At 47.1% G+C, this 21942-nt stretch overlaps 1 long non-coding RNA gene across 2 annotated transcripts in view; it reads left to right on the forward strand.

Moving 5' to 3' along the window:
- Window positions 1-3425: 3425 nt before the first annotated feature.
- Window positions 3426-21942, forward strand: part of LOC137541745 (uncharacterized) — a 131524-nt gene continuing 113007 nt past the window's right edge. For both annotated transcript variants that reach the window (XR_011025260.1, XR_011025259.1), the window contains exons 1-2: window positions 3426-3520; window positions 7601-7747. This is a non-coding gene — a long non-coding RNA (uncharacterized lncRNA). The remainder of the gene's footprint in view (window positions 3521-7600; window positions 7748-21942) is intronic.

Here is a 21942-nt window from a genome sequence, read left to right on the forward strand (position 1 = left end):
GATACACGCAGGGGTAGTGAAAGTAATGAGAAAACGCATCTCCAGCTCCACAGGCAAAAAACTGATGTGAAAACGGATAGCCTGAGCTTTATGATTGGCCCAAAAAATCCTCCCACTCCTTCCTAATGATAGAGACGTTTTCTGTCAGGGAAAAACCTGAACGGAAACTGATGCAAAACTGATGCACTTTCATCAGTTTGCAGTACGGTTGGTACTTACCCTAATCTTCCCCGGATCCGGACTGCAGTGTCCGTCCTGCATCTGTGTCTAGTGTGGACCCACTCTAAGGAGAAACTTTTTCAAAAGATCCTTAAAGCAGAAAGCGGAATATTATCCAGGTTTGAATTTCCGGAAACTTCAAAGCTTCGCTATCAAGCTCAGTAAGGAGGAAGAAGCCAATCAGCATTCAGCAGTTGAAGTTGAAACCAATAATACTGAGGGGGGATTGAGAGAAATAAAAACATTTAAAGAACTAAGTGAAGAGTTGACCAAAATGAAACTAAACCTGCAGAAAAATGGATTCAGAATAGAAAATCCAAGGTATAGACATACGGTAGTAACAGAGGAATCTGGATGTTGGATCTGTCACCATAGTGGCCATATTGCTAGAGACTGTGCAAGAAGCTTTCAGAGAAAATTAAAGGATCCTGCAGTGGTGGCCCGCATGGCAGGACAAGACAAGAAAGCCTCAGAGAAATGGAAGGAAGATGCATTTAAAGAGGAAAAATAAGGTCATTGCAACCAAAGTTCTAGGAACTGTGAAATGGTTTCATGTGCGAAATGGCTATGGATTTATAAATCGGAATGACACCAAAGAAGATGTGTTTGTGCACTGGTCTGCCGTTAGGAAGAACAACCCTAGGCATTATCTTTGCAGTCTAAGAGATGGAGAATCGGTTGAATTTGACATCGTGGAAGGAAGGAAAGGTACAGAAGCTGCTAATTTAACTGGCCCTGGTGGAACTCCAGTTCATGGTAGCAAGTATGCAAGATGTTGAATACCATATAAGTCTCAGGGAAACTATGGTGATTATCACTTGAAAAGGTTCTTGTACAGCCAGAAACTAGGCCATGCAAAATGCGTACGTTAAAAAAGGGCGCCGGGAAAAAAGGGCGCAGGGTTTTAAACGATAAGCATGAATAACGTTTAAAAAAAAATTCTGCTATATTTCGTTTAAAAATGTTTTATAAAGTTATAAATCATTAAATAATGTGTATGAAATCGGCAATTGTAAAAACGTTAATCTTCCCTGTTTAAAAAGTGAAATTTATAATAACGTTTTATAAAACATTAATAAGAATGTTACTAAAGCTATACCTAACCCTCCCTGTACCTATCCCTAACCCCTAGACCCCCCTGTTGGTGCCTAAACCTAAGACCCCCCCTGTTGGTGCCTAAGTAACCCTCCCTGTACCTACCCCTAACCCCTAGACCCCCCTGTTGGTGCCTAAACCTAAGACCCCCCTGGTGGTGCCTAAACCTAAGACCCCCCTGGTGGTGCCTAACCCCTAGACCCCCCTGTTGGTGCCTAAACCTAAGAACCCTCTGGTGGTGCCTAAACCTAAGACCCTCCTGGTGGTGCCTAACCCCTAGACCCCCCTGTTGGTGCCTAAACCTAAGACCCCCTTGGTGGTGCCTAAACCCCTAGACCCCCCTGTTGGTGCCTAAACCTAAGACCCCCCTGTTGGTGCCTAAACCTAAGACCCTCCTGGTGGTGCCTAACCCCTAGACCCCCCTGGTGGTGCCTAAACCTAAGACTCCCCTGTGATAAGCATTAATAACGTTTTAAAAATAATTGTACGTTTTTTTGTTTAAAAATGTTTTAAAGTACTGTACTGTTTTTCGTTTAAAAATAATGTTTAAAAAATTATAAATCATTAAATAATGTGTAAACATGAGAAGCAGTTATAAAACATTAAGTCTCCGGGCGCCGCTTGTAAAACGTTATTTTTCTCCGGCGCCCTTTTTTCGATTAAACGATATTTATTATGGGAGTGAATGGCGGCGCCCTTTTTGTCCACCTGCCTCATGCGCCCAAATTTCCTGCTTCCATGCAAAATACCCTCTCATCCTACTTTATATGAAGAATTTAGACAGAGATACGATCCGGATTCAGCTGTTCCTCAACCAGTAAGAACAAGTGATACTGGAAGCTTGCTGGAAGCTGGAACTAATGAAGAAAAATGATGAGACTCCAGGTGAACCTATTATTCTTGCTCAGGGTAGAGCAGCAGAAGATTCAGGCCATCAGAAGGCAGAAGAATGTTGAAGTAATCAGATATGCAGGGCCGGATTTGTACTTTTTACCGCCCTAGGCCACTGTCACTAGCCGCCCCTCTTCAGTATAGGTATCCAGATGACCCCTCCCCCTTCCCTCTTGTATAGGTAACTTGATGGCCACCCCTCCAGTTTAGGTAACCAGATGACCCCTCCCCCTTTCTCCCCAGTATAAATAGCCAGATGACTCCCTTAATCCCTCCTCCCCCCCCCCTTTCAGTATAGGTAGCCAGCTTGCCTTTACACCACAGCAGCCATCAGTGTCACTCATTTCTCCGCTCCTTCCCCTGTCTCCAATGTCGCCCAGGTCCATAGCCGCCCGCCACAATGCAAACGTGTACAGAGAGTAAGATGGCCGCTGCACAAGGCCGCTGGCAGCAGAGTACCCTGGTCAAGCACTTGCCTGATCTCCCTGCATTGCAGCATTTGCAAGCTTGCAAATGCTGCATAAATTTAGCCTGCTGCTTTGGTGCCCTTGCTCCTGTGGTGCCCTAGGCCATGGCCTAGGTGGCCTTGGCCTAAATCCGGCCCTGCAGATATGTAATGAAATACTGGGACCTAGTCAAAAAGTAAAGCCCATTGACTTCTCAGTAGGAGATGAAATGATACAACAAAGTACAGAAACATCTCAAAGAAAGGAATTGAAATCATATTGGCAACCTATGCCCCAACCTCAACGGCTCAAGCGTTATAAAAGGACTCAGCGATCATCAGAAAACCTTCAACTTACAAGCGTCAAGGTAGCCCAAGAAAAAGAGTTTGAAAATTCAGAGAAGAAAGTACAAAGGTGTTCTCCACAAACAGAAATAGACCACGAGTCAAAATGGAACAATATTCAACGTTCACCGCTTCCTGAACAGTCCAGATTATATGTTGACATCGCGATTTGGTTAAAAGAAAAATTGTAGGGACTACAATTTGAAAAAAAGGGGTGAATGTGTAACAATGTGCATGTGTGTCACTGCAATGGACACTCCCACCAAGGGTTAAATATGCAACTACTTTTTGTGTGAAGTGCTGCTGTAAAGGGAGCCTGCAGGTGCCACAAGGGGGAGCCCACGAGCAGGAAACAAGCGAGAGAAGCTGGACATGTGCAGGGGGGAATGGCAGTTGGGTTTTGGCAGTTGAAGGCTAGTGAGATGGAGGAGGCTAGGAAGCTGTTGGGACTGAGTTGATGATGCAGCAAGAAATGAGCTTGATGTGTGATGATATGGAGGAGAGGCACAAAAAGAGCAGCAATTGGTGAGAGGGACTGAGCAAGACAGAGCTACAGATAAGGGAGCACAGCCACAGATAAGAGAGCACAGCCACAGACAAGGGAGCACAGCTACAGATAAGAGAGGACAACTTACAGCTAAAGCAAGGAAGAGAAGGCATCTGCAGACATACAGGAGAGGAGAGAGAGAGAGAGAGAGAGAGAGAGACCACTCACAGTACAGGCCAATAAAGAGCAGCGATACTGGAGAGATAAGCCAGAAGTAACAGAGGGAGATAACAGAAAATTACAGAGACAGCAGCACAGCACTGCATACAAGAGTGAGACAGAGAAACAAGTGACAGGATTAAAGACAAGAGGCCTGATTCACAAAGCGGTACTAACAGTTAGCACGCTAGTGAAAAGCCCTTTATCACGCCTAAACTCAGTTTAGGCATGATAAGTTTAGGTGTGATAAGTTTAGGCGTGATAAGTTTAGGCATGATAAGTTTAAGCACCAACTGGATTAGCACTGCAGTGCACAGCTGATCAAAAGTTTTGCGCTAGCAAAGTCTGGTGCACTTCGCATAGAGTTTAATGGCGCTGCTATGCGTGCGGGATTTTGCACGCTATCTACACTTATCTAAACGTATCACCCCTAAACTTCTCACCCCTAAACTTATCACCCCTAAACTGGCTTTTCACCAGCGTGGTGCAATGGTTATCACGCCTAAAGTCTCTAACTGGGTTAGCACCGCTTTGTGAATCGAGCCCAAGGTCTGGCAGACAAGCTACAGAGGAGACAGCAGTGAAGAAACCTTAAAGGACTTACGAGGCGAAATTAAGAAAAAAAAGTTAATCACCTGCCTCATCTTTTAAGGCATGGAGGATGCCGTCCGTGCCCTCCGTGCCGATCCGCCGGGTCCCCCCGCTCATTAGCCCCCCGGGCCGGCTGCCGACCCCACAGCCCGGGTCGGGCTCTCCTGCCTCTCGTAAAATGGCCGCTTGCTCTGGCCGTGGCTGCGCAGTCCGCATAGCCGCGAGTGTGGCTGCGCAGCTCTAGGGCCAACCCCCCCCCCCCCCGATCTACGCTACGTAGCACTTAAAAGGCAATTAGAAGATGAGGCAGGTGATTCACTTTTTTTTCCTTAATTTCGCCTCGTAAGGCCTTTAAAAAGACAGTGGTGAAGAGGTGGCAGAACACAGTGTGTGTGAGGAAAGTTATTGCTAATAAACTGTATCACATACATGTTTCCTGAACTAGCCCTGATCCTAGCAGGCAGACGTATACAAGAGGCCTTCCTATACTCATTCTCCTAAGAAGAAGTTCCTGAATGTGTTGTGTCACTGAACGTTTTTTTTTTATCCATACGATTTAATACAAATATTTTTTTTTTTTAAAAAGAACTTGATTGGTCTCCGTAAGAGTTCTTTACAGTTCGAGCATTACAGAGGTGTTACACCAGCAGGTGGCGCTCCAAACACCCAGCAAGTTTTTCATTTTTCGTACTGAATATTTTACTGATTTAAAAAAAAAACAAATCCTCTTTAAAAACATATTTGGAGTACTAGACATGGTTAATTCTGTAATCTATACATTTAATCTCTGCTTTCGCCCCAAGAGATCTGCGAACATTTTCCAAACGCGTGTGAGCTGTCAGCTGATCAGTCTCTTCCTGGCAGATGCAGCAATTAGTAGCAGAGCTCTGCTGTCTCCAGCCGCAATGTCTAGAATCTCCATACGCTGTTTTATCTCCTGCGGTCGCTGCTTTGCGTGGATGTCAAACTTCTGGCGAATGGGAAGAGTAGCAGCGCCGTGGACTCTAGAGCTGCGTGATTGCCTAGAATATGCAGGGTTCAGCCAGGGAACATTCCGGGGCCAGGAGATAAGGCTATTTATAGACCTATTGGAGGCATGCTAAGTGTTAATCTATGGCAGGATATATTTCATGTATTCAGGCTCGTGAGATTCCTTTACTTGATATATAGACGTGTCAGCAGATGTATTACTGTATTCCGGCGTTATACTGTGGCCAAATTCTAGGCTGATCTGTCCTCCTTTAGTAAAATATAAAGAGGCACTGTAACGACATATAGTCAGGGCCAGCTTTGTACTCTTTACCGCCCAAGGCCACTGTCATTAGCCGCCCCCTTCAGTAAAGGTAGCGTGATGAACCCTCCCCCCCTTCCCTCCAGTATAGGTAGCCGGATGTCCCCTCCCACCCTTCCCTCTAGTATAGGTAGCCAGATGACCCCTCCCCCCCCCCCCCCCAGTATAGGTAGCCAGATGACCTCTCCCCCTTCCCTCTAGTACAGGTAGCCCTATGACCTACCCAGTAAAGGTAGCCATATGACGCCTCCCCCTTTCCCTCCAGTATAGGTAGCCAGATGACCCCCTTCCCTCTAGTACAGGTAGCCTGATGACCCACCCAGTAAAGGTAGCCAGATGTCTCCTCCCCCTTTCCCTCCAGTACAGGTAGCCAGATGACCCCTCCCCCAGTATTGGTAGCCAGTTGACTCCTCCCCCTTCCCTCCAGTATAGGTAGCCAGATTATTCCTTAATCCTTCCTTTCAGTATAGGTAATCAGCTCGCCTTCACACCGCAGCAGCCATCAGTGTCACTCATTTCTCCGCTCGTCTCCAGTGCAGAAGCTTCCTCTTCCTTTCTGTCTCCAATGCTGTCCAAGTCCATAGCCACCAGCCACAATACAAGCGTGCACAGAGAGCAAGGTGGCTGCTGCAGCTGGCAGCAGAGTGCCGCAGTCAGGTGCTTGTCTGATCTTCCTGCATTGCAGCATTTGCTGCACCAGTTTAGCCTGCTGCTTTGGTGCCCTAGGCCATGGCCTAAATCCAGCCCTACACATAGTATAATACACTACATTATTCAGGATATCCAATTTTACGGTAATTATCCTGGTTTTAGCATCAGTAACCTTTTCTATATCAATATGTTCCTTTATATTGGTATGCAACTCTGCCCTCCCAGTGATGTTTAGCCTAGGCTGTTTAGTTGTGCAGTCTTCTCCTACCAGAGCACTCTGGGAGACAGCTGTTGTTTCTGCTCACTTTGAAACACACAACTTACATTCCGCAGTGTGGCATCTTGCCGGAGGTAAATGCTGCCATCTGTGATACATTTTAAGAATGTAAATCAGGGTGAGGAAAGATTTTACAGTGAGCAAACTCTGACTAAATGAATATTGTAAAATCTATAAGCAATGTTAATCTAGATTACATTTAGTAAAGTTCCTCCTGAAAGAGAGTCTAAAGCCTTTTAAAAATCGTCTTTTTATTAGACATTTATCTTTAGCAATATCAGCCTAGCTAAACCGCCACATTTCAGTGGCAGAGCGAGGTAATTAAACCCCCCCCAAATTCCCAGGGCAAAATTCCATGACTTTCCAGGACGTGGATTTTGCTGCCCGGGTGAGGCAGAGCTTTGTGCAGTAGCTCTGCCTCTGCTTGCATCAATCTCTGCGCGGATCTCCGCCTCTCCCCGCCCCCATCAGTGAAAGAAGATTGAGAGGGGCGGAGAGAGGCGGGGATTGACGCAAGTAGAGGCAGAGCTACAGCGCACAGCTCTGGCTCTACACGGAAGCGCTCCTTGAATTTTGCCCTGGCATTTGGGGGGTTTAATTACCTTGTTCTGCGGCGGGAATGCAGCGTTTTAGCTAGACTGATACTGCTTTACATAAATGTCTAATAAGAAGAGGATTTTTAAAAGGCTTCAGACTCTCTTTAAAGCACGCCTGAAATGAAAATAAACTGATCAGCTGAACGATTTTCTATAGTTTAAGAAGTCTGTCTCATATCTATGACATCATCTAGTGGGGCCCTGAGACACAGCTGTATCATCCTTGGGGCACATCTGGCTACTATAGAGGGGGCAAAACTGGGCAGGGGGCTTATACACGAGTCAATCACTTTATCCTAGTTTCTGAGGGAAAAGTGGGTACCTCGGCTTATATGCGGGTCGGCTTATATGTGAGTATATACGTTTGATATGCGGGTATATCAAACAAAGTAACTCTCCATTCAGTATTAAGATACAAACACTTAAGGCTTACTTCCTGTATAACAGTTGAGCCTCAAGCTGGTCTTATTATCTTGTTTGCTGTTTTTTTCAGGTAGCCCTGCACAGGACTGTGGGATGGACACAGAGAAAAGGACTGCCTAGGAGGGAGGAGCAATGTCTGCACACTCAGACAGGCATCCCCTAGATCAGATTCATTCAGCTATACACCTGAATGGTCACACAGAGCAACAAGACGCGGGTACGTTTCATGCTGATATTGGCTCCATTCTGGTGTAAGGTGTGATTTTAATTATGATTGCGAGTTTGGTCTAGCATTTGTATATGTTATGTTTGGCCTTTGGCACAAGTGGGAGTTTTTTAGGTCTGAAGGTTAGGCGATAAGGTACAGTTAATTTTATTAACAATTATTTGCAATTTAAGAGTTAGGCTTCACTCATTTAGGGGTGGGGAGAAGTATGGGAGAGGGGTTAAAGACCTAAAAAATAAACCTGCGACAAAATATTTGGCACAAAAATAATACGTATCTATTTTCACATTCTTGAATGTAAACAAAATGGCTGACTATTTCCTGCTCCACCAAAACGGCTCCAACCCATCAAAGCCTTAGCTTCCAATCCCTCTGTCTCTCTTTCAGGACAAATGTACAGGATGTATGTAAATATATGTATTTTTCTATTGAACAATGCATTTAATTGACTCTAAACTTTATTCTCTTCCTTTAAATTGATACGTCTTCTTTTCAAATGTTTATATGAAAGAAAATAAACCAGGCTAGAAAGAACCAGTGTTTGAATTATAAAACATTATTTTTCTTCTGAAAATGTTATGGTATGTGACAAGGGGTGTGGCAGGGGGCGTGGTTAGGGGTGTGGCAGGGGCATGGCTTAAACGGATACTGTAGGGGGGGCCGGGGAAAATGAGCTGAACTTACCCGGGGCTTCTAATGGTCCCCCGCAGACATCCTGTGCCCGCGCAGCCACATCACCGATGCTCCGGCCCCGCCTCTGGTTCACTTCTGGAATTTCTGACTTTAAAGTCAGAAAACCACTACGCCTGCGTTGCCGTGTCCTCGATCCCGCTGATGTCATCAAGAGCGCACAGCGCAGGCCCAGTATGGTCTGTGTCTGCGCAGTACACTCCTGGTGACATCAGCTGGAGCGAGGACACGGCAACGCAGGCGCAGTGGTTTTCTGACTTTAAAGTCAGAAATTCCAGAAGTGACCTGGAGGCGGGGCCGGAGCATCGGTGAGTGGCTGCGCGGGCACAGGATGTCTGTGGGGGACCATTAGAAGCCCCGGGTAAGTTCAGCTCATTTTCCCCCGACCCCCCCCTACAGTGTCCCTCTTTCTTATATAAAAAGGTAGGTATGCTGAAGGTATCCTGTGGTATCGAGCGCCAAGCTACTAGCAGTAGATCCTCAGCCCTCTAAGTTGTGAGGGAGGCCACTATGGATTGGACTTTTTTTTAAATTGTATTTTTATTACACGGCTCAGGTAAACAGGAAACGCAAGTAAAGTGTACTTTCTGTAATGACTTTACGTACAAATATCGTGCTGCAGTTGGTCTCCCAGTCTTAACCTCTTGAGGACCACAGGCTTACACCCCCATAGTGACCAGGCCATTTTTATTACAGTTCAGCACACTGCAGCTTTAACAGTGTGCTGCATGGCCACACAAATTAATCTTGCCTCCTTTTATTGCTGGGGGTACCACTCTGCGGCCACCGATCGGCATTAGAGGGTCGCAGAGTGGTAAAAGGACACCTGAAGTAAGATTGACTCACCTCTTCCGCGTTCCAGCGTGCATTCCACTTTCGTCACTTCCTGCAACGCTGCCCACTGTATTGTAAGTGGATGGCATTGCAGGAAGTGATGACAGTGGAGCACACGCTGGAACGCGGAAGAGGTGAGTCATCCCCGGCCCGCCTGTTGCCTTTTACTAGTAGCGGCTGCTACTTAACTTTTTAAAGCTGGAGGGGGAGCGCAGATTGGGGGACCCCGGCGAGGGAGGGGGGGGTCTGAACCCCCCCACCCCTCCCCGCCCCTTTGTCCAATACCCCCTCCAGCTTGGCGGCCCCCCACCCACGGCTTGAGGAGGAGAGGGGGGGGCGGCGATTTTTTTTTTTAAGTTTGCCTCAGGCACCAAAAAGTCTAGGGCCCGCCCCCGTTTGCACCTGCGCAGTAGAGCAGATACGATCGAGCCTGGCTATTTCCGCCTTAACCTGAACGAAGAGCCGCTATTGCACCTGCGCAGGATTGCAGTAGATAAATATTGCGCCGCTTGTCGAGGAGGTTTAGGGGGGAGCCAGCATTGGATTCCTCCAAGTTACAGAGGATAGGGAAGCCTCATTGGGATCCTGAGGCTTCCCCCTTTCCGAGGGGAGTATCCCCAAGAGCGTTTTATTTTCGTTACAGTCTCTTTATAAAGAAATATGGCGGCCTCCGTATCCCTCTCACTTCAGGTGTCCTTTCAGGGGCGTAACTAGAAATCCCCGGGCTCCCCTGCAAAAAAAAATGGCCCCCCCTCCCTAGGGCCCGCTCAGGGACTTTTGGGGGGCAGGAGGGGTCACAACATTTCCCCCCCCCCCCCTCCTTCACCTCGAGCTCTCCTCTCAGCGTTCCCCCTCCTGCAATCTTTAGTGACAGTGGGCGGGCGGCGGCAGGTCACATACCTCCATCGCGCCGGAAGTTCTGATCAGTAAGTGCTTCATGTCACTGTGTAAACAGGAAGTAGCATGAAGCTCTTAGACATCGGAGACCTCCGGGGAGAAGGAGGGATGTGACCGCCGCCCACCCGCTGTCACTAAAGATTGCAGGAGGGGTAGCGCTGAGAGGAGAGCCCAAGGTGAGGGAGGGGGGGAATGTCCCCCCTCTCCACCCATATGCGGCCACGCTCTCCTCTTATGTTGCGACCCCTCCTGCCCCCCCAAAAGTCCCTGAGCGGGCCCTAGGAGGGCCCCGGGCCCCCCCCACGGGGCCAGGGGTTGCATCCCCTATTGTTACGCCGGTGTGTCCTTTAATAATACCATCTACAGGCAGAGATCTTTGTAGCATTGCTCAGGGATTCTTCTGAACACTTCCCCTGACGCAGGAGGTGAAGGGACTGGCATTCTTCTGTCTGATGTAAGCCATCTATACACTGCGAGGCGGAGGAGCACTTGGAGCGCTGTACAGCGCCTTGCAGCGGGGCTCTCGTGTGAACAGAGTTCTCAGCAATTGATTTGCTCTCTGCTCTGCACAATGTACATTATCGCTTTATGCTCATTTGTCATCGGATGAGCTGCCTCCATGTTATAAATAAAAGTCTGCATAAAAAATGATGTTTTAAGATGGAAGCGATAGAGGCGGCGGGAGCGGAGCCAGTGGGGATTGGCCTGTTACCGGCAGAAGACGTGCTTTTCCCCTCATCGGGATTTTACTTTTTATTTTTACCAATGTTCCTTTTCAGTGTCATCACTTCAGCCTTGCCATTATGTGCTCTTAAAGGATACCCGATGTGACATGTGACATGAGATAGACATGTGTCTGTACAGTGCCTAGCACACAAATAACTATGCTGTGTTCCTTTTTTTCTTTCTCTGCCTGAAAGAGTTAAATATCAGGTATGTAAGTGGCTGACTCAGTCCTGACTCAGACAGGAAGTGACTACAGTGTGACCCTCACTGATAAGAAATTCCAACTATAAAACACTTTTCTTAGCAGAAAATGGCTTCTTAAAGGACTTACGAGCCCAAACAGCTAAAAAAAGATAAGTACCTTATTCAGTTTTAAATGCACGGAGGACGCCGTCTGCGCCCTCCGTGCAGTTCCGCCGGGTCCCCGCAGTCTGATCGCCCCCCGTGCCGCTCCCGACCCCACGGACGGGGTCGGGCTCCCCTTCCTCTCCTAAGATGTCCGCCGGAGCCGGCCGCGGCTGCGCAGTCCGCATACGCGTTAGTGCGGCTGCGCAGCTCTAGGGCCTCCCCCCTCGATCCACGCTACATCAAACTTGGCTGGTTGGGTTCTATCTTCTGCAGATTTCAATCTCTGACGTCGTGTCTTTGAACGCCCAGAGAAGGCGAATTTCATAAGATATATATCGGGGCCTTCATGGTGGTCTTCCGATCTCACCGCATCTGTAAATGGAATGAATAATACTCCGTTGCTGCTGTAAGCTGATCTACAGCGTGTTAATCTGATCTGTGCTATAAACGTTACATCTGGAGCCTTGTACACACGCTGAACCAAGGGCCAGTTCACACGCCCACCTGCTGGCGTCTCGTTTAGCTAAGCCCTTTCCTGCTACTGAGGGAGCTACCGGCTCCAGCAGGGGTGTAAGTACAGGCAGGCCCGGATTTACATCACAGGAGCCTATAGGCACAGATGTCCTGGCACCCCAGACTCCGCCCTCCATGAACCTTCAAACCTCACCATAAGTGTGCTGGTTGGCCCAGTTGTCACGTTTACCTTTCTTCCCTTGCCCATCACAGGTAGCTAGAGGTGCACCTTAGTATTTGGTAGCCAGAGGTACCCTCAATATTAAGTAGCTAGAGGTGCCCCCGACTGATGGGAGAATTTGTACAAGTGTCCCTTAGCATTAGTTAGGGAGGTACCCTCAGTATTAGGTAGCTAGTGGTGCCCCCGACTGAAGGAAGATCTCGTCAGTGGAATGCCGAGACATCGGTGAGTAACCTCTCATTTACACTCTCATCAGGACTCTGCATAGGGAAGGAGGGAGGGAGGCACTCGGGGAGGGGAGAGAGCCGCCTTAGGCATGTGCCTACAGTGCCTTATGGTAACTCCGCCCCTAAGTTCAGGGGAGCGGCCCATGCGATTGCAGGAGGCCTAGAGCTGTGGGCGGCCCCCAACTACTAACCTTCCCTTCCTCTGATACTGGGACTATACTTCAGATCAGGTGTTTTGTGGCTACACTTGTTCTGGGTGTGATGACCTACACTGACCCTTGTGAGATGGGCCCCAAAGCTGTGAAAGGCACCAAGGGGAGGCAAGGGAAGGGGTGTGACCATTGGGGGGGGGGCATCAAAGTGTCCCTGTGTAGCCCGTTGCATTGTATTCAGGCCACTGGCTGGGAGAGTCACCAGGAGTAGGCTAGGAAAACCGTGTAAACATTGAGGGGCCCCTTCAAAGCTTTCCTGGGGGGCCCCGTGGTATGTAGTTACGGCCCTGGACTCCAGTCATTCCTTTTTGGGGATACGGAGTGGCAGACAACGCTAGAAGCTAGAGTCTTTGAACATTTGATAGACAGCCGTGCTTGCGCAAGCGCTAACTAGTGGTGACTGCCTGCAACTTACACTAATCCGGACCTTGTGATGTCTGCTCTCCAGGGTCCTCCGATGCTGCTGCTCCACAGGACACCGTACTTCCTGCTGCTGCACACACTCAGCAGAAGCAGGTGATAGTACACATGTGGGGGCGGGGCTTAATTTGGGGGAGTGGCTTAATCCAGAGGGAGTGGTGCCCCCTAGGACCAATGGCACTCCAGGCAAGAGTATGGAATGCCTTTGCCTGAAAACAGCCCTGCGTCAGTAGACGGTAAACACATTGATCTGAACTTTTCCATTCATCTCGATGCAGGACGTGGTGGATTCCGGTGTTAAATGAAGTACGATCGAATCTGCTGTGAAATCGATGCGCAAACGCTGACCGATCGACCGATTTTCACCCGAAAATCGATCCCGTCGATCTGTCCGCACAGAAAATTTCGCTTGATTGCTGGCGGGTCGAGAATGCGTCGATATCGGCGCTCGATTGTCCCGACGCTAGCAGCAATACATTACCTGTTTCACCGGCGCGTGTCCACGCTGTCCCTACTCCGCGCTGGGCTCCAGCTGGCTTCACTTACTTCCTGTCAGGGGAAGTTTAAACAGTAGAGCGCACTCTACTGTTTAAATTTCCACCGACAGGAAGTAAAGTGAAGCCGGAGCCCAGAGCGGAGTAGAGACAGCGGAGACCGGGGGACTTGCGCCGGCTGGATCAGGTAATGTATGCAGGAGGCGGCAGTGGCAGCTCCACAGATTGTGAATTGGTTTCATAGTGAAATTGATTCAGAATCTGTTTGCAATGTAGGCAGCCAATAGATCCCTCCTTGATCAGATTCGATCACAGAGGGATCTATCTCCTGGTCGATCTGGTGGCATAATTGACCATGGTATGGCTGTCTGTCACTAACCAAATGTGCTGCCTGCCAAGAAGTTTACAATCTAATCCCTAATCACGTCACTTATGCTTCATGCACACTTGAGATAAAAGTCTTTGGAAAATGAAAGATCACAGACCAATTTTACCCCATTCCATGTAGTATGAGAGCCATACCTACACAGTCTATTCTATGGAGCTGAACTCCCCATCAGATAAAATCTTTGCAAGATGCTGCACACACAGATGCTGTACAGACACAAAAGATCAGTATCTGCAAAAGATCTGTTCCTGACAAAAATCCATTCCTGCAAAATGCATTCATAGTCTATGAGATCTGCAGATCCTCATACACACTTGGTTTAACAGACTTCATCTGCATATCTGGCAATCATCTGCAGATCTGAAAATCCATCCTGGTGGCTCTGATCTGCAGATGACTGTCTGTTAAATAAGGTGTGTATGATGATCTGCAGATATCATAGACCAGTGTTTTTCAACCGGTGTGCCGCGGCATGTTGCCTGGTGTGCCGTCCTCTTCCCCCCCCCCCTCCCGCACGTCCCCGCGGCGCCGCTGTTATTACCTTAGCAGCGGCCGCTCTCCCCTTTCCAGCGCATGTGTTTATTCAAGGCAAGCAGCGTATCTCCCGGCTGCACTGCGTGACGCGCAGGAATCAGGGCTCGGTTACCATAGTAACGGCGATACATATCGCCGCTACAGGAAGCCGTTGCCCTGCTTCCTGCGCGTCACACAGAGCAGCCGGGAGATACGCTGCTTGCCTTGAATAAACACATGTGCTGGAGAGTGGAGAGCGGCAGCTGTTAAGGTAATAACAGCGGCGGGGACGGGCGGGGGGCACCACCTACCCATACTGGGGCACTATACTAGCTATATTGGGGCGCTACACTGGCTATACTGAGGCACTATTCTGGGGCACTATACTAGCTATACTGGGGCACTATACTGGGGCACTATACTGGCTATACTGGGGCACTATACTGGCTATACTGGGGCACTATACTGGCTATACTGGGGCACTATACTAGCTATACTGGGGCACTATTCTGGCTATACTGGGGCACTATTCTGGCTATACTGGGGCACTATTCTGGCTATACTGGGGCACTATTCTGGCTATACTGGGGCACAATACTGGCTATACTGGGGCACTATACTAGCTATACTGAGGCAACTAAACTCCCTCCTACACTGGGGCAACTATGCTAGCTATGCAGCAGCCCCCCTCCCCCCCCCCCCCCCCCCCCCCATAGCCTGCTGCGCACGGCACTGTCCACTAGGTCGCGCATCATATGCGGGGCCTAGAGGCATAAGTGAAGGCCATGTACCGTACCACCACAGTCACGGGCTTGTCCACCTCTAAAGCAGTATGCCTTATTATTGTTTAAAAACTTGTTAAAGGTCCCTAAGCCAACCAATACAGGAACGATTACAATACGTAATGTAATCAAACTGTACCTACATAGCATAGGACTGCTGTACATAGCCATGTGGCAGTGTTATCACCCAAAACCACTAGCTGTACCCATAAAGCCTTGCGCTAATGGAAATAGCAAATCGCTACACAAATAGTTTGTAGTGATGAGCACAAGGTTCACATAATCATAATTTTGCTTTGTAATTGCAAAATAGTAATGTAAAATTTCAGGAAAAATCATAATTCATTTTATTTGTAAACGTAATTAGGTACCATAATTTTGCAATTTCACATAACTTCTGCATCATTTTCATGCTGGCTTAGCAGTTAATAGCAAAGCTCGCATACATGTCTTTGTGGATGGTAAAGGGAGACTGAAGTGTAATAAAAATAATAATCCTCTATAAAACCCCTTTGTTTCTGCGTCCCATCCCTGCACTTCCTGTGTGTGTGTGTCCAGTGTTTTGTGCTACTGCGCATATCCAGGGAGGGACGCAGAGACTGAGCAGAGCTGAGGGAGGAAGGGGCGGGCGTGCGTGCGTGCGGGGGGGGGGGGGTGCGGTGACTTAGCGGCGGTCGCGGGGGAGGATGAAAGGAAGGAGAGGGAGGCGGGGTTTCAACACAGACCTAGAGCACGTTTTTAAACAGGCTTAGGTCTACTAGTCATAATAATAATAAAAAAGATAGATACTTATCTAAGAAAGGGAAGGCTCTGGGTCCTATAGAGCCTTCCTGTTGTCCTCACAGTCCCGCGTTCCAGCGCTGGCTCTCCCATTCGCAGTCGCCAACCGATGGGTTACAGACTTCTCACTTTTGACGCTGCAGGAGGCTTCAGCAGTGTCTGGGAGCCCAAGTGCTCCCGAAGATCTTAGCGATATCTGCCTTGAAGGACACCCGAGGTGACATGTGACATGATGAGATAGACATGTGTATGTACAGTGCCTAGCACACAAATAACTATGCTGTGTTCCTTTTTTTTCTTTTTCTGCCTGAAAGAGTTAAATATCAGGTATGTAAGTGGCTGACTCAGTCCTGACTCAGACAGGAAGTGACTACAGTGTGACCCTCACTGATAAGAAATTCCCATTTTTACCTCTTTCTTGCTCTCAGAAACCATTTTCTGGTAGGAAAGTGTTTTATAGTTGGAATTTCTTATCCGTGAGGGTCACACTGTAGTCACTTCCTGTCTGAGTCAGGACTGAGTCATCCACTTAGATACCTGATATTTAACTCTTTCAGGCAGATAAAGAAAAAAATGGAACGCAGCCTAGTTATTTGTGTGCTAGGCTCTGTACATACACATGTCTATCTCATCATGTCACATGTCACTTCGGGTATCCTTTAAATGATTATAAACTACTTAAAAGGCAAGCCTAAAAAGTCGTCATAATCAAGATTAGTCAGTAGTGGGTGCGTAACTCACTATAAACAGAATATTTATAGGTTAACAGGTTTACCTCTGGAAAAAATACACAACGCTCAGCTGTTAAATTTTATAAAATTATATTGATATAAAAAATAAAGCATATATACAGGAATATGCATCTCTCCAGTTGTTGTCCATCATTTAATATTCATTTTTAAAGTTTCTTTAGTAAAACAAGTCCATATCATATCAATATAGCAATTCTTCTTCTGTAGATTTTAACTTCCATCGATAATTGTCATCTCGAAATTGTACAGTGTATGGTACACACAAATAGAGCTTTATCCTTTAAAAAAATGATATATAAAGTTCTGTTCTTGTAAAAAGAACTTTAAAGAGAGTCTGAAGCGAGAATAAATCTCGCTTCAGACCTCATATATAGCAGGGGCACGTGTGCTAAACCGCCGCTATCCCGTGGCTTAACGGGGGTCCCTTGACCCCCAAATCCCCCTCCGTGCAGCGGGGGAGCGCTTCCTGGTTGGGGCAGGGCTAACCGCCGCAGCCCTGCCCCACGCGCATCTGTCAGCGCGTCTGTCAGCGCGTATCTCCGCCTCTCTCCCGCCCCTCTCAGTCTTCCTTCACTGAGAGGGGCGGGGGAGAGGCGGCGATGCGCGGCTGATAGATGCAAATGGAGGCAGGGCTGCAGCCGTTAGCCCTTCCTTCAGGAGCGACCAAGTGTCGCAGTGGGGGGTTTGGGGGTGAAGGGACCAGGGCCGGCCCGCTCATGAGGCGGGGTGAAACTTTTGCCTCAGGCGGCAAATTTCCAGGGGCGGCACCCGCCCGTCCGTGGGTGCAGGGAGCCGGCCCGCCGAGCTGGAGGGGTAGCTGGCAGGACGGGGGTATTGGGCCAGCGGCGGGGAGGGGGGTCGGACCCCCCCCTCCCTCGCCTGGGTCCCCCGTCCTCCGCTCCCCTCCAGCCTAAATAGAAGCAGCCGTATGTGTAAGAGGCACGGGCGGGGAGACACTCACCTCCTCCTCGCTCCAGCGTGCGCTCCACTGACATCACTTCCTGCAGGACGCTGGAAGTGACGTCAGTGGAACGCACGCTGGGAAGAGGTGAGTGTCCTCCCCGCCCGTGCCTCTTACACATACGGCTGCTTCTATTTAGGCTGGAGGGGAGCGGAGGACGGGGGACCCAGGCGAGGGAGGGGGGGTCCGACCCCCCTCCCCGCAGCTGGCCCAATACCCCCGTCCTGCCAGCTACCCCTCCAGCTCGGCGGCCCCCCAGAGCGCCCCCCCCCCCCCCCCCGAGGGGGGGGGGAGGGGCGGCGGTGACAATTTTTTAAAAATTTGCCTCAGGCGGCAAAAAGTCTAGGGCCGGCCCTGGAAGGGACCCCCGTTTAGCGGCGCGTATGCGGCGGTTTAGCAGGGGGAACACGTGCCCCTGCTAACTATGAGCTCTGAAGCAAGATTTATTCTCGCTTCAGAGTCTCTTTAAGTAGATTTATCTTAATCAATCAAAGCTAGGTCGTTGTCCCTAAGCTTGCAATTGCATTTGTATAGTAATGCTTACTGATTGTATATGAAGTGTAGCATAAAAAAGTTATCTAAAAAACGTAAAAAATTGCTGAAGTTTGAAATGACAAGTCTTTAACGTTTATATAAGCTATTGTCTATAAATTCTCCAAGAATAATGCATATTACCTCTCTTGGGTTCTAGAATCACAGTGGAAGGTAGGTAGGTCTCTAGGCCTCAGTCGATCTCCGTAGAGTTTCAGGCTCAATGATCCAATATACCAGCCTGCCAGGGCTTTTTATTGTAAAGTTTCTAAGATGGCGTCGGTTAGGGGATTTTATGGTGATGCACAAAACTTTTAACTTTTTTTTAACTGGTACATTCTGACATTTTATGACATTTTAAACTATCAGGTTATCTGAGCAGGTGGGTACATATATGACGCTACTTGGCTTATTAACGTAAGTAATCTACGTCTTTTCTAATCAAAATTACATCAATAACATTTTAATTAGACGATTTGACCCAAGTGGTGTTCTTTGACATCTTTGTGGATCTGATGGACGCCAAAATAAATGCGTATGTTCTCAACTTATCTTATGTTCTAAAAATATGGGATGTCCTCTGCTACATCATTAATTAACGGGGATTTCTGAACGCCCCCGGTGGTCACAGGTTGTACTGTCTTGATCACATGGCTTAAAGTTTTGGTTTGGTATTCATAACAAACAGCCATGTGCTTTAATACATGCTAAAATATATAGAAAGCAAACGTGTTTACCTTATTATATGTCTATCATTGATCAACTCATTAATTAATAACTCTATGATCACTATACATGATCTCTATACTACTACTATACTACTACTATACTACTACTACTATACATACTACTCTGTGGACTACCTTCTAACAGACTGGACCCGCTCCAGTCGGTACTGAACTCAGCTGCTCGTCTCATTCATCTTTCTTCTCGATCTTCCTCTGCCGACCCTCTTTGTCAAGCTCTTCACTGGCTGCAAATTAATGAGAGGATCCAGTTCAAACTCCTAACCCTAACCTACAAAGCTCTCCACAATCTCTCTCCCCGGTACATATCCTCACTAATCTCCAGATACAAACCCAATCGCAATCTCAGATCTGCACACAATCTTCTGTTGTCCTCCTCTAGAATCACCTCCTCACATTCACGTTTACAAGACTTCGCACGCGCTTCACCCCTCCTCTGGAATGCTCTCCCACAACACATCCGTCACTCGCCAACCTTTGTTGCCTTTAAACGCTCTCTAAAAACACACTTGTTCCGACAAGCATATGCGCTACCTTAGGCCACTTCCCTTTGTCCTAAGACCAAATTGCACTACTAGGTATCCTAAAACACACTGCCTCTATTTGTTGCATACTACCCCTCCTCTTGTTTCCCCCCATTCCCTTTAGATTGTAAGCCCGCAAGGGCAGGGCTCTCTCCCCCTTTTGTGTTTTGGTAACCATTATACATTTTATTCATCATGTTAATTTTATCACTGTTATTACCAATTCTATAATTTGCTTTTGTATCATTCTTTGTATTTTGTCACTAATTATGTATCTTGTATTATGTATCTTGTATCCCGCAAGATGGGGATAATTTGTCTGCATTAACCACTTGAGGACCACAGTCTTTTCGCCCCTTAAGGACCAGAGCCTTTTTCTCCATTCAGACCACTGCAGCTTTCACGGTTTATTGCTCGGTCATACAACCTACCACCTAAATGAATTTTACCTCCTTTTCTTGTCACTAATACAGCTTTCTTTTGCTGCTATTTGATTGCTGCTGCGAGTTTTAGTTTTTATTATATTCATCAAAAAAGACATGCATTTTGGCAAAAAAATGACTTTTTTAACTTGCTGTGCTGACATTTTTCAAATAAAGTAAAATTTCCTATACATTTGAGCGCGAAAGTTATTCTGCTACATGTCTTTGATAAAAAAAAACCATTCAGTGTATATTTATTGGATTGGGTAAAAGTTATAGCGTTTACAAACTATGGTGCCAAAAGTGAATTTTCCCATTTTCAAGCATCTCTGACTTTTCTGCGCACCTGTCAGGTTTCATGAGGGGCTAAAATTCCAGGATAGTACAAATACCCCCCCAAATGACCCCATTTTGGAAAGAAGACATCCCAAAGTATTCAGTGAGAGGCATGGTGAGTTCATAGAAGATTTTATTTTTTGTCACAAGTTAGAGGAAAATGACACTTTCTGACAAAAAAAAGAAAAAAAAAAAAGTTTCCATTTCTTCTAACTTGCGACAAAAAAAATGAAATCTGCCACGGACTCACTATGCTCCTCTCTGAATACCTTGAAGTGTCTACTTTCCAAAATGGGGTCATTTGTGGGGTGTGTTCACTGTCCTGGCATTTTGGAGGGTGCCTAATTGTAAGCACCCCTGTAAAGCCTAAAGATGCTCATTGGACTTTTGGCCCCTTAGCGCAGTTAGGCTGCAAAAAAGTGCCACACATGTGGTATTGCCGTACTCAGGAGAAGTAGTATAATGTGTTTTGGGGTGTATTTTTACACATACCCATGCTGGGTGGGAGAAATATCTCCGTAAATGACAATTGTTTTATTTTTTTTACACACAATTGTCTATTTATAGAGATATTTCTCCCACTCAGCATGGGTATGTGGAAAAATACACCCCAAAACACATTATACTACTTCTCCTGAGTACGGCGATACCACATGTGTGGCACTTTTTTTGCACCCTAAGTGCGCTAAGAGGCCCAAAGTCCAATGAGTACCTTTAGGATTTCACAGGTCATTTTGCGACATTTGGTTTCAAGACTACTCCTCACGCTTTGGGGCCCCTAAAATGCCAGGACAGTATAGGAACCCCACAAATTACCCCATTTTAGAAAGAAGACACCCCAAGGTATTCCGTTAGGAGGATGGTGAGTTCATAGAAGATTTTTTTTTTTTGTCACAAGTTAGCGGAAATTGATATGTATTGTTTTTTTTCACAAAGTGTCATTTTCCGCTAACTTGTGACAAAAAATAAAATCTTTTATGAACTCACCATACTCCTAACGGAATACCTTGGGGTGTCTTCTTTCTAAAATGGGGTCATTTGTGGGGTTCCTATACTGCCCTGGCATTTTAGGGGCCCTAAACCGTGAGGAGTAGTCTTGAAACCAAATGTCGCAAAATGACCTGTGAAATCCTAAAGGTACTCATTGGACTTTGGGCCTCTTAGCGCACTTAGGGTGCAAAAAAGTGCCACACATGTGGTACCGCCGTACTCAGGAGAAGTAGTATAATGTGTTTTGGGGTGTATTTTTACACATACCCATGCTGGGTGGGAGAAATATCTCTGTAAATGACAATTGTTTGATTTTTTTTACACACAATTGTCCTTTTACAGAGATATTTCTCCCACCCAGCATGGGTATGTGTAAAAATACACCCCAAAACACAATATACTACTTCTTCTGAGTACGGCGATACCACATGTGTGACACTTTTTTGCAACCTAGGTGCGCTAAGGGGCCTAACATCCTATTCACAGGTCATTTTGAGGCATTTGGATTCTAGACTACTGCTCACGGTTTAGGGCCCCTAAAATGCCAGGGCAGTATAGGAACCCCACAAGTGACCCCATTTTAGAAAGAAGACACCCCAAGGTATTCTGTTAGGAGTATGGTGAGTTCATAGAAGATTTTTTTTTTTTGTCACAAGTTAGCGGAAAATGACACTTTGTGAAAAAAAAACAATACATATCAATTTCCGCTAACTTGTGACAAAAAATAAAATCTTTTATGAACTCACCATACTCCTAACGGAATACCTTGGGGTGTCTTCTTTCTAAAATGGGGTCATTTGTGGGGTTCCTATACTGCCCTGGCATTTTAGGGGCCCTAAACCGTGAGGAGTAGTCTTGAAACCAAATGTCGCAAAATGACCTGTGAAATCCTAAAGGTACTCATTGGACTTTGGGCCTC

The sequence above is a fragment of the Hyperolius riggenbachi genome, chromosome 12, assembly GCF_040937935.1.
Source record: "Hyperolius riggenbachi isolate aHypRig1 chromosome 12, aHypRig1.pri, whole genome shotgun sequence".
NCBI lineage: Eukaryota > Metazoa > Chordata > Amphibia > Anura > Hyperoliidae > Hyperolius > Hyperolius riggenbachi.